Below are 12,905 nucleotides of genomic sequence, written 5' to 3'. Positions count from 1 at the left end.
GAAATGGAGATGCAGTTTACAGTCCACGGCACCTTAGCTTTGTGTAGTAGTTAAATTGCCCATCTGACAGTGTCTTTGTTTGCATGAACTATGGAAATTGTTCTTCATTGAGTGCCTCAGCGCTGGGACTTTACGTAAATGTTTTCCACGGGTCTAACCACAGCCCTGAACGCTCGATGTGATGCCCCATATTATGAGGGAACTCGAGGAGCAGCCAGATTCAGTGACCTGCTTGAGGTCACCCGGTGCATAAATAGCAGAGCGGGATGATGCCAAGTCACCCTGCTTCCTGGAATATTCGAGCTGGATCAGAATCGTCAACCAACCACAGCCATGAACAGTGCAGGGGAGATGAACAAGGTTCACAGGAAGATTTCAACTTACACTATACTGTAATGTATGGACATATCAAGACAGCCAGGTACGCAGAAATTTAGAACCAGCCGTGGCAAGAAGCAACCAGAGGACTGTTACCTTCCCTGGGTCTCTCAGTCTTGTAAACGCGGTCACAGTGACGATGACATCTACCACTCATCAAGAAGCTGCCCATCACTGGGTCTGTGCCAAGCATTTTACCATGTTGTCTTATTTATTTTCTCACAACAGCCCCCAAAAGTAGATAGCATTGTCCTCATTAGAAACTGTTGCTTAGAGTGCTTAAGTTACTCACCCAACATTACAGATCTAGCAAGTATCAGAACTGGAATTCAACTCTGCCTGGTTGGCCCTGGGGAGCACAGAACCCCTGGGCCATTCAGCCCCATGGTCAAAGGAATTAGACAGGATGACCTCTGAGGTCCGGTCCCTAAGAGGCAGTGGTCCTGCTTTTACAAATAAGTACACAATGGCACGATGCTTAGTGATTTGGGGTTGACGGTTCCTCCGGAAGTTAAACATAGAATGACCATGCCATCCAGCAAATCCACTGCTAAGTCTATACCCAAAAGGACTGAAAGAAGGGACTCAGACGTTTTACAGTAATGTTAGCAGCATTATCCACAATAGCCAGAAAGACGGAGGTAAAGCCAAACACCCACCAACAGAGAAGTGCTTAAACAAAACGTGATATACGTGTGTGTATATAATATATATAAAGGAACATTTTTCAGCCTTAAAAAGGAACGTCGTTTGAATATATGCTACAACATGAATGAATCTTGGACGCTCTGCTAAGTGAAATAAGCCAGACAAATACTGTATGATTCCATGTATATGAGGTACCTAGAACAGGCACGTTCACAAATCCAGAAAACAGAATCGAGATTAGCTCGGGCTGGAGGGAAGGGAGGGTGGGGAGTGACTGTTTACCGGGCACAGACCTTCTGTTTGGGATGATGGGGAGGTCCTGGTGATGCGTTGTGCAGCCGGTTGCCCGACACTGTGAATGTCCTTAATGCCCCTGAACTGTGCACTTTAAAATGGTAGGTTTTATGCGGTGTCAACTCTCTCACCGTTTTTTAAAATCACCAAGGAAATGTATTGGTGACTAAGCATGCTACCCCAAATCCAGAGCAGGAGAACTCTTGAGACCTGTGTTCAGAGAGAAGGGACGAACCTCGTTCCCACAGTGTGTCAGGAGCAGCAGCGAGGGCGAGAGGGGAAAGGGGCACGCCTGGGAGGGGAAGATGCACAGGCAGAGGACGTGGGTTCTGCCAGGCGACGCCGGGCGCACACACACCGCGAGCATCCCGGAGCAGATGGCGAGTGCTGCCACGCCAGCAAGGAACAGCGAGGGATCTCACGTCACTGAGAGATAAACCATCCTCCTCCGGTCACACGCCCGCCTTCTCACATATCAGACAGTACTGTATCCTTCCTGGAACCTGTACATGACATCCGTGCATCCTAATTTTCACTGCAAGAAGGAAGCAGTCGACTTACGAAGTCGCTTCTTGGCCTTCAGGGGACGTGGGAGGGATCTAATGTGTTTCCTCACATCAGATCCCCAGGGTCTGGATTACAGAGTGCTGCGCAGCCCCTGATAAATGTGCTCTGACGCGTGCTTCCTGCCAGGGGGCTGGCGGACAGGCTTTCCCGGGGGCTGCGAGAAGCTCTGTCCCCCGCAGCGAGGCTGAGGCCCCGCTCCCGGTCTCTCTGGACGCGCGCCTGCCTCCTGTTGAAACAAGCTGCACCCCGACGGGATGCTTGCACGCTGTTCTTACAGAGAAGGGAATCAAGTCCCCCGTTGAGAAGAATCTGGAAGGACTCTAGGGCTCACCCGTCGGGGCTCCTATTTGCGTGGGTGTCGTGGGCGGAGATGAGGAGGCCGATGAGACCCGGCCTGTCTCATCTGGGGAGCACGGGTGCCGAGGAAGAGCCGGCACTGGTTTCAAGATTTATCAGAAACACAAACAAAGGAAAGCATTCTCTGAAAACGTAGCAAAAGCCCCAACTCAGGGTCAGAGGCTCATTTAATACCTCCAGTCCACTTCCGTGGGCCTGCGGAAATCTCAGAACCGCCCAGCTACCTCGGTGCAAAGCTTTACCTGAGCGCGGGCCTTTGGACCGTGCGCGCTGGGAAGTTGGCAGCGGCTCCCTCTCTGTGCCCAAGCTTCCTTGCTCCAAACAGGAGACACTGAAATAGGTGCCATGTCGCCACTCATTTTGCATTTATAATTTTTAATGAGAAAGGTAATATAGAACAACAATAAAATTTATGAAATGGAGACAAAGTTAATTACCTCTAATCCAATTGTCCTAACAAAGGTCGCTTAGTTTTATAGTTAAGTGTTAAGTCTTAAGTGTCTTAAGTCTATAGTTAAGTGTTAAGTTAAGTTATAGTTAAGTGTAAGTTAAGTCTTGCAGCATAACTGGTTCTGGAAAACACTAAAATGTTTTAGCTGTTTTTTCAGGACAAAAAATCTTATTAGTACATTTGATTTTTTTTTTCATGGTTAAGCCCTTATACTTTCTAAACTCCAAGGCCCTGTTCTGTGTCATGATGACTCTTGTGTCCTCCACAAGTCATATGCTGAAGTACTAATTCCCAATACCTCAGAAAACTGAGTATATTTGAGGAAGAGTTTTTAAAAGAGGTAACTACGTTTTTTTAAAATTACTTTATATTGGAGTATAGTTGCTTTACAATATTGTGTTAGTTTCTGCTGTACAGCAAAGTGAATCAGCTATACCTATATATATATATCCCCTCTTTTTTGGATTTCCTTCCCCTTGAGGTCACCACAGAGCACTGAGTGGAGTCCCCTGTGCTATACAGTAGGTTCTCATTAGTTATCTATTTTATACACAGTAGTGTATATATGTCAATTCCCAAAGAGGTAATTAAGTTTTAAATGAGGTCAGTAGGTTGGGATCTAATGGTGGGTGACTTTATAAGAAGAGGCGATTTGGACAGACACGCACAGAGGGAAGACCGGATGAGGACACAGGGAGAAGACGGCCATCTGCAGACAAAGGAGGGAGCCCTCAGAAGGAACCAACACTGCAGACATCTTGATCTCAAACTTCCAGCCTCCAGAACTGTGAGAAAATAAATGTCTGTTGTTTAAGCCCCCGAGACTGTGGTGATTTGTTCTAGCAGCCCTAACAAAGCAATACAGTGAGATATGACTCTTTCTTGGTAAACTACTGATCACACTAAATGTCATTGACCACAAGGTCCACATAATAAAACCCAGGAAAACACACACACACACACAATTTTAATAGCTACAGGTCTGTTACATTGTAACATAAGTGTGTTTTGCAACAATTTGTTTTGTTTTGATCCTGGAGCAGAACAGGGTCTTGCAAAGTAACCACATCCTCTCCCCCAGCTGCTTCTCCCTTCCTGCCAGCCAGCTCCACTCACATAGGTGCTTTGAGAGTGAGCCCAGCACAAGGGGTTGGGTGGGAGATCTCCCTCTATCCTGGCCTGCGTCTCCAGTCCTTTCCGAGAAGGTCTGGTGAACAGTCTGTTCATTCTGCCAAAAGGGAGAAGAGAGACAGCCCCCATACGCCGCGTGCCCGAAGTGCCTTCCGAGTGGCTGTGAGCGGGAAGCCTTCTCCCGGGCTCAGACCCCCGATCAAACCTCCAGTGACTCACCAGTGGCAGGGAGAGCACCTCCCTTGGCCTGTGCGGCCGGCTTCCCAGCGGCACTACTGTTTGCTTTGGGGTGGAAAGCTTCAGCTTCTCCTGTCCAGACCTGATCATGGCAATGGCAGCCACACAGAGACCCGTTTACGTTGCCACCAGTACCGCTATAAACACCACCACCAAAGAGAACAGAGAGGGTTGGGCTGTTTTTCTTCAGGGGAGCAGGCCGCATGGCCCTGCAGTTTTGAGTCGGTGTAACTGGGAACCACCAAGAGTTGAATCGGTAAACACTCCACCCTTTCCTCATTCCTGCAACATTCTAAAGAGACAGTGAAGGTCAAAAGGGACACAGTTATCTCTGCACCAACTGCAGTTTCTGAAAACAGCTGCAGCCCAGCACCCGGATGACCTCAAGGGGTAGGAAGAGTGAATAAACGTTAGACATCGAGGTGCAGAAAAGCACCTATTATGCACAGAAGAGGACGGGGCCCGCACATCCCTGAGAAGGTCTCGTCTATCAAACGACCAGGAACGGCACCAAGAAATTGCTAAAAGGCACAGCAGCCTGAAGGAGCATCAGTACCGACGCTGCAGTTACAACCTAGTTCAGCTTTTGCCTCAACCAGACGGTTCGTCTTCTTTCTCATGGGGAACTCTCCCATGACTACTGTCACCTCCTCTCCTTAAAGATCAGCCTCTGCATTATCACTTCCTTTGCGTTGTCACCGAGGCCACGAAAGCTAAGGGAAAGAGTGACACCCGTGTGGCCCTGCCCTTGGGTGCTTCCTCCAGCCTCCCCAGGGATGTCATTTTTTGCAGGGAATTGATGAAGGGAGTAGCCAGGCTTCCCACAGAGGCGCCGCTCTGGGCCAGCGCTGCCCTAAGGAAGTAGCTAACAGGGGAGACGGTCACCAAAGCCATCAAAGGGGCTCTAACCTTGGACTTGTTCAGAGTAGGTTTTAAGGACCGCAGTTTTAGGAGAAGGCATTGACCGGACAAAGGCAAGGGCTCTGTCTCTGTGGGCAACGCGTTCCACACACATCACCCCACCTACTCCTCACGAGTCTGGGAAATATTCATGCCCCCATTCTGCAGATGACCCGCCTTCCTTCAGGCCTCGGTTTATGCCAGCTTCTCAGTGAAGCTTCTCCTGGCCACACTCCCTGAAATATCCACACCAGCCCCTCCTGGAACATTTCTGGTGCCTCTTCCTGCTTTGCTTTTTCACCGTACGACTTTATCACTCTCTAACATGCTAGTTTACTTACGTCTCCTATTTAATGTCGGTCTCCCCGACTCAAATATATAATTTCTATATAATCATGTATTATAAAAGCTCCATTAGGGCAGGACCATGTCTGTTCTGTTCACAGCTGTATCCCCAGCACCCAGCACAGCACTCAGCACACAGTGCAGGCTCATTCATGTCTACTGAATGAATGAATGAATGAATAAGGCAACTGAAGTTCCGGAGTTGAACCCAGCAATACAAGCTATTAAAAGGCAGAACCAGTACTGGATCTCAAATCCTGCCCCAGCACCAGGCCTCCCTTCCTGGGAGAACGGCTAAAACTGCTACATCAGCTGCGGCCTGGGAGATGGACGACCAGACAAAATGAGGCACAATAGGACCCAAAGGGGAGCAAACACATGCTGTTCGCATTTTCTTTGAGAAAGGCTAGAAAACCAAAGGCAAGATGAAGGACCCGGGAGACAACAGAAAAGTGACAGCTGATTCCAGGCGGGCAAAAGAAGAAAAACATAGGAAGATAAGGCAAAATGAAAACAGAAACAGAGCTTGGGGTGGAGAAGCCTCCTCCATCCCTGGGGCTTTCTTTAGCAGCAGATGGAAAAGGAAAAATTCATACAGCCTCCTGGAGAGTCAGGAGAAGACAAAAAGAAAGAACAACCAACATGTAAGAGAGTGAACTTTGTGAACAGCTTAAGGAAGCCCTCAGGGCTGCGATCCCGATCGGGTAGGACTGCCAGGCGTTGGGGGTGAGAAAGTCGTGGTGGGGGAGGAGGGATCCTAAATTGGGGGGTTCTCTCGGAGTGGCCTAGAGGGGGCGAGAAGCTTCACATTGAGAATGAGCCAGGTGGAACATAAGGGGGAGCTCAGCACCTCTGAACAAAACGAACCTGCACAGCCCGACTGTACAGGTCCCACCAATGAAGGGAGGTTACACTGGGCTTCAATGATGGACATTTCCAGAAACTTCAGGCTAGAATCTCCCTCTGTCCAACACCAGTGATTATAAGAAGTGGCAGACATAGTGGCTTCCCTTGGGGGATGAGCCCAGGATTCTTAAGGGAGGAGGCAACGGATTCAAAATATCACCGTGGGGCTTCCCTGGTGGCGCAGTGGTGCCTTGTTAGGAAAACACCTAACAAGGGTAAATGATGGGCAGGGGAGCACATGAGGACAGGCGGGATAATGACCCGAAACTGAGAGCTGGGGACCAGGTGACACCCCAGACCAGGCCAGCTTGCTGGAAAAATCCAGCAGCCTTCCGGGAACCTGACAACTTTTGCTGGCAAGGAACTCCTGAAGGGTGGTCTCAGAACCAAGATGCAGGCATGGGTTTTACAGAGAGGCCCCAGGGCAAAATGACAAGAAGGGAGGTTGAACTTCCTGGAATCGCGTAAAGGCTTTTCCAAGTACCTCGCAGAGTGTTTACTACTCTTGGCTGGAGTAACTACCGAATTAAAAATCATCCATATGGGTGAAATGACATGATGTCTGGGATTTGCTTTAAAAAGTCTCCAGGGGACTTCCCTAGCGTTCCTGTGGTTAAGACTCCGCACTCCCGATGCAGGGGGCACGGGTTCGATCCCTGGTTGGGGAACTAAGCTGCCGCATGACACGTGGCACAGCCAAAAAATAAATGAAATGAAATAAAATAATAAAAGTCTCCAGCCCCCTGAAAGATGGGGAAGGGAATGGAAGAAACCTGATGGGCAAAATGTTATACAGTTTACATATTGAAGCTGGGTGAGGGTTACACGGGAGTTTACTATACCAGTGGCTCTCATTGCGCCCTTTGGAGACCAGCAGCAGAATCACCTGGAAACTTGCAAATTCTCAGGCGGCTGCAGGAGACCTCAGATCTACTAAATAAAAACCTCTGGGGGTGGGCCCAGCATTCTGGAGTTTTCACCAAACCTCCCAAGGCTGCTGCTCCCGTGATTCTGATGCTTGCTCAAATTTGAGACCCGCTGCGTTATACTATTTTCTTTCTCCCTCAGTGTTTGTGCAATTATTTCCATAATAAAGGCTTTAAAAAAAAAAACCAACCCTATGGGCATTTTTGTTGTTGAGTTGTTTATTTCTTACATCACTTGTCTTCAATTGCCATTTAACTATTGTTTTGATCTTTTCCTGGAGCCAGAACTAAAAGCCAGGAAGCAGATGCGACTACCCCTCTCTCCCTCCCCTCCCTCCGCAGTTTGCAAATGTAAACTTCCTGTAAGAGACGCCCAGGCCGGGTACACAGCACTCACACCTGAAGAACTGGGTCTCCAAAGGGGCCCAGGAACAGCCCTCACCCCAGCCCCCCGCAGCGGGGCGAGATGCCGGGCGAGGAGACGCCTTCCAGGGGTCACCCTACAGGAGTCCGGGGCCCAGAGAAACTGCCACCCGCTGATCCTGGGGGTCAGCCGGAGCTCCCAAGAAACGTTCCCCTGGCCTGCCTCTCAAAACTGCAGCCCCTTGATCTCCGTTCTCCCTTTAGGAAGTTCTTTAGAAAGAACACCGAGAAGGGAGTGGCGGAAGCCGGGGCCGGGTCACGGGGCCGCCCCCTCCAGCATCATCCTCTTCTCCCTCCTGTTTCTGCTGCTGGGAGCACGGGCGAGGCCGGGGAGGCCTGAGTGGCCGCGGGAGGGAAAGGGTTAACAGGCCGGGGCCACCTTCCCCTCCTGGCCAGCCGGCCCCCCTCCCCCCCACGTGCTGTAAAACAATCCCAGGGTTTCCTCTTTAAGCTGTTAGCCTCAGGGGCCATTATGGGAAAGAAAGGTAGCCGGGCTCTTTTATCTGCAAGAATCCATTAAGCTTGGCCTCGGTGCCGCGGGCCGCTGTTTACGGGCAGCTTCACTAGGGCACCCTAGGGGGACCTCTCCCCAGCCAGGACGCAGGCGCACCTGTACCCCATCTCACCGCCACCACCCCTCCCCCGCTAGGAACTGGAACTCGGGAGGGGGGGAGTGGAGAGCAAGAAGCCCCCAGAGCAAACCAGAGTTCCGAGCAGTGGAGCTCCCGGTTCACACCTTCCTGTACGCCGGGGGAGGGGCACACGTGCGACGGCGAAACGGGAATTGAGCCCCTCGCGGTCTTCGACTCTCCACGCAAGTCTGCGCGCCGCCCCTCGGGTGCTGAACGCGGGCGGGAAGGCGGGCGCGGCAAGATGCGCACGTGTGCCCGTCGGTCCGCGTGTCGGTCGGTCGCCGCAACCCGCGGAGCGTGTGCGCCCGGCCCCATCCCCCAGCCCGGGCGCTCAGACGGCCACCGCTCCCCGCTACACCCGCGCCACCGCCCGCGGTGGAAGGTGGCGCTTCGGGCTGCAAAAGTGTTTCCACTGCAGGCCTAGCAGTCAGCCCTTTACCTCTCTTAAGGAAGCTGTGGCGCAAAACGCCGGCTGGAGAGCCCTGGAGAGGACACTAGAGGTTTCCAGTGTCTCATCAGAGCGCAGTCTAACACCGATTAATTATATCTTCCCCCGAGAATCATTTGCCCAAATGCCCACTTTGTGCCGGCCTCCCAATCAAAACGAGGGAAGAAACTTCGACAGGCCCGAGGCATAGGACCAGAGAAAGTTGGCTTTGAATGCTGGTCTTGGGGGCAGAAGCAGGGGGAGAGGAGGGGGGAGGGGGGTCGGTACCAGGGCCCTGGGAAGGTCCAGTGTGATACTTTCTTGGGGCTTCGCGGGCGAGGGATATTCCCTTTTTCAAATTGCCAACAATGCAGATTGTTAAGAGGAGCAAAGGTGGCAGGGAAAGCAACAAAACAAAACTCTTTCAATTCTCTGTTGTGTCCAGCTAGAGACAGAATATCAAGTCTGTGCGACTCCTGCTTGAAATCTCTGTGCAGTGACCTTCTTTGGATCTTCCCCTGCTCTTTCCCCATGAATATAAATATTTTCTCCACTTGCCATATGTTACCCACGCACTTCCACAGACCCCACTGCCACTGCCCCGCTGGGCTCCTTGCAAAAAGAGTCTGCCTGCCGCTCAACCGGGAGGGCAGGGGGAGGAGGGGGCAGTGTTGTTCAAGGGACAATGTCACTTTCCTCTTCGTCAAGATTCTTTGTCAATTGCTGGGGAAATAATTGACCTCAAGCTACTTCAGTCACAACCAATAGAAAAATGGAATGGTGATGTGTCCAGCTGTTAAGGGGAGGCACGCATGCAGGCTGGGAAACAAAGGTGGCTGGGAACAGAGCTGACATGAAAAATATGTAATGCTTCATGTTGGAATTCCTGGGAAACAGTGGAATTTCACTTAAAAAAACAACAACCCTAGTATTCTGTTCATTTGCCACATCTTCTAGTTTGTGGTCCTTAATTTATGCCTTTGGATAGCTTAAAAGGAGAATCCCAACCCAGAACAGCCCTTTAATACAGCTGCCATCTTTTCAGTTCTCTGACCCTTTCCTTAACTTGCACAATGGTACTTTTTTCCAACACCCTCCACTCCATCAGCAGCCAGAATGACGCAGTTCTGTCAGACTCAGGGGCCCAGGGAATGATCTGAGAGTTCAGTGAGTATTGTTAGGGGGTTTTTGTTTGCAGGCAGTGGGAGAAAGAGGCAAGAGAATGCTAGGCAGGGGACACCAGGAGGAGTGAGAAGAGCCCCCAGAGAGGCCACCAAGAAGAAATTCACAACTTGCCTTTGCTTCGTTCCCTGGGACAGATGATGGTTACAAGCAGTTTGTTAAAACAAATCTCCTATTTCAAACCACAAGATGTCCCACCTACGAAGCCAATCCTGTCCCAGGTTGGACCAATCGGGAACAAATCAGCAAGGACATTTGATGCCAGCGATGCGGTAACAAGCGAGCACGATATCGAACAGCAGCTCGAATAGGCCTCCAACACAAGCTCTGAGCGCAGACTGTGTGGTTGGCTTACAAAGAGGAGAAAAGAAAAAAATTCAGATGCTACAAAAGCAGCCCAAGAGCTTTGGTGGTTGAAATCTTCTCCTCTCCTGTGTGACTAAGCCCACGTGGCAGACGTGTGAGTGTGGATGAAAAGCCGTCACACAGAAGAACTAAGATCCCTGCCCTCTCCAGGCTTACAACTGAAACACAAAGGGCGGGGTGTCATATCAACATGGCACAAACTCCTGTCACCAGGGGGGAAGAGGTCACCAGAGCCCACGCATGAATTTCTCCACAGCCTGCTTCTTCTCCATGGAGTCACAGGGAGTGCGGGTATGTGTACAAGTCATCTTGAAAAGAAAGCACAGGCCGTGCACAGAAAGTGCATCACGGTAGAGGTAAGGCTGGTAAAACTCCATGCAGACGTTCAGTGACGTATACTTAGCGTCACTGTAGAATATTCCCCAATTGCAGGATGCGGTATTCTCAAATGGAATTTTTGAAATTTGTGTGTCTGCTCTCAGATGACCTCAGGTCAACAGGTTGATGGGCATATTTTCAAATTTCTCCAACCAGTAACTACACTTTACTTTGCTCAGAATTACTGACTCTAATAACCGGTGGGGTGGTATTGAAGCAAAAGAACCTGCGGAAGGAATTCTCTGGTTTCCGTCATTGCTTGAAGCTGCTGACTGCCGTTTCATCTGAAACTAGAGAGATGTTTTTCACGTACCGTCCTTGAAGAGAGATGGATCTGGACTGGTTTTATTTTAGCTGGATCTGGAACTTTCATTCTAGAATCCAACAATTGTCCAACATGAAATATTCTAATTGTGCCTACTAAGCATTACCCCCTGCCAAGTTCATCTAATGGTTCAAAACAGGATCCTTTAGGTTGGCTGTCCAGTAATGGATTCTCCCTGGTGACCCAGGTGGGAAACCAAGAGTGGGGTGAAATTGGTGGCCACGGTAGTTAGTAAGGCTAATTGACTCTTGTGAGGATGAAACCTCTGGCTTGGCCTCATTAGCCCTACTTTAAATCTAACATCTCAGAGTACAGTTGAATGGACATAGCTCTTGCCTGGAGTATATTTGTAACTTGGTAGAAATAAATATGGTTCTAACTAAACACTGCCCCACCTGCGACCTGTTCTGGGCCAAACAGAGGAAATCAGAGTGAGACGCCAATCAGGAGTCACACACACTCACGTTGCTGTCACTGCCTGCACCAAGGATGGTCACCTGACCCAAAGCCACCATGCCATTAACTTCTTAGTGCCAATCAGATCCTCTCTTCTCAAGAATCTGAATAGAAGAGATGTATAAATTACGGCAAAGTGTAACGATAATAAGCTTTTCAGCTCAGATGCTGGCCTGTGGGGCAAGAGCAGGCGTCAGCTCCATCGAGAGCACAGATGTGGAGGACGGAGGCCTCTCAGATGAGTGGAGAAGGCTGGTCTGCCAGTGGGAAGCGAGGCAGAAACGAAGGCACCAGTGGCCACGCTGCCCTGTGCTGCCCAGAAGAGCTATGCCCATCCTCACAGCTGTCCCGTGAGCAACGCGCCCCAGGAAGCTCGTTGTATGCTAACAGTTCCACGTTTTATTTGAGCTAGCTTGACTAAATTTCTTTCCTTACAACCAAAAGGTCTCAGACTACAACAGAGATAAACACACAAATTATCCAAATGATTGTCTCAATTTGCCAGCGATGACCAGTGTCCCCAGTCTCAGGTCCCTGTGGACGTCTCTCAGGAATCTCAAACCCAGCATGCACACAAGCAAACACATCCACTTCCCGCCTGCATTTCCCCATGTGTTCCCAGACCCTCCCAGTTGTTCAAGTAGAAACCTAGGCGTTAGCTCGACCTTCCCCTCTCCTTCGCCTCCTGTATTCACCCTGCTACCAGTCCTCTCAAATATCGCTCAGATCCACCCATTTCTCTGCCCCTCCACTGCCCTGCCCTAGTCCAGGCTCCATCGCCTGCTGGTATCTGCAGCAATGTCCTATACCCATACGTCTAATGCTGAGGTCTGATTGTTGCGCGCGGTCACGTGCACGCTCACACACACACACACACACACACACACACACACACACACACGAGCATTTAAAACACTCTCGTGGCTTTCCTTTCCCTTGTAGGGTAAAATCAAAACTCCTGAGCTCAGCCTATGATGCCCTGGCCGTGCACCCTCTCCTGTCCTGCCTCTCAGCATCCCGCCCACGCTCTGCCCAGGCTGAACCTCTTTCAGTTCCTCAAAAATGCTGTGCTTCTCTGCCTGAGGGACTTTCGTGCACCCCGTTCCCCTTTGCACAGAACTCTTCCTCTACCTGGCTGACTCCGACTCTCCTGTGGCGTCTCAGCTTAGACTCCGTGTCCTCCACAAAGCCTCATTTGACTCTAAACTCAAGGCGAAGGAACCCCAATATGTGGTCCTGAGACCTTCTGACCACTCTGACCACTTACCAACCTTCTTGGTCGTTCCTCATTTGTATTATCTGTCTCCCCTGCTTGACTGTAAGCTCCATGCAGGTGTATCCCCAATGCTGAACCCACAGTGCACGCTTAGGAAGCACTGGAGGAATCAATGGATTAGGTTCATAACAACATATTGTTAGGTATTTTAGTGAACCAGCCCTTCTACTCATTTTTGTTATAGCTTACACCTTTTAAGGATCTGATACAAGTCCTGAAAGGGAAGGTGCAAGATGAGGCCAGAGAAGAACATTAATAATAATGATTACTGTTACGAGTATTAACGCACCTGAAATTTCT

Source organism: Delphinus delphis, chromosome 17, assembly GCF_949987515.2.
Source record: "Delphinus delphis chromosome 17, mDelDel1.2, whole genome shotgun sequence".
Lineage (NCBI taxonomy): Eukaryota > Metazoa > Chordata > Mammalia > Artiodactyla > Delphinidae > Delphinus > Delphinus delphis.
The sequence above is the reverse complement of the archived record's forward strand: the minus strand, read 5'-3'. Positions refer to the sequence as shown.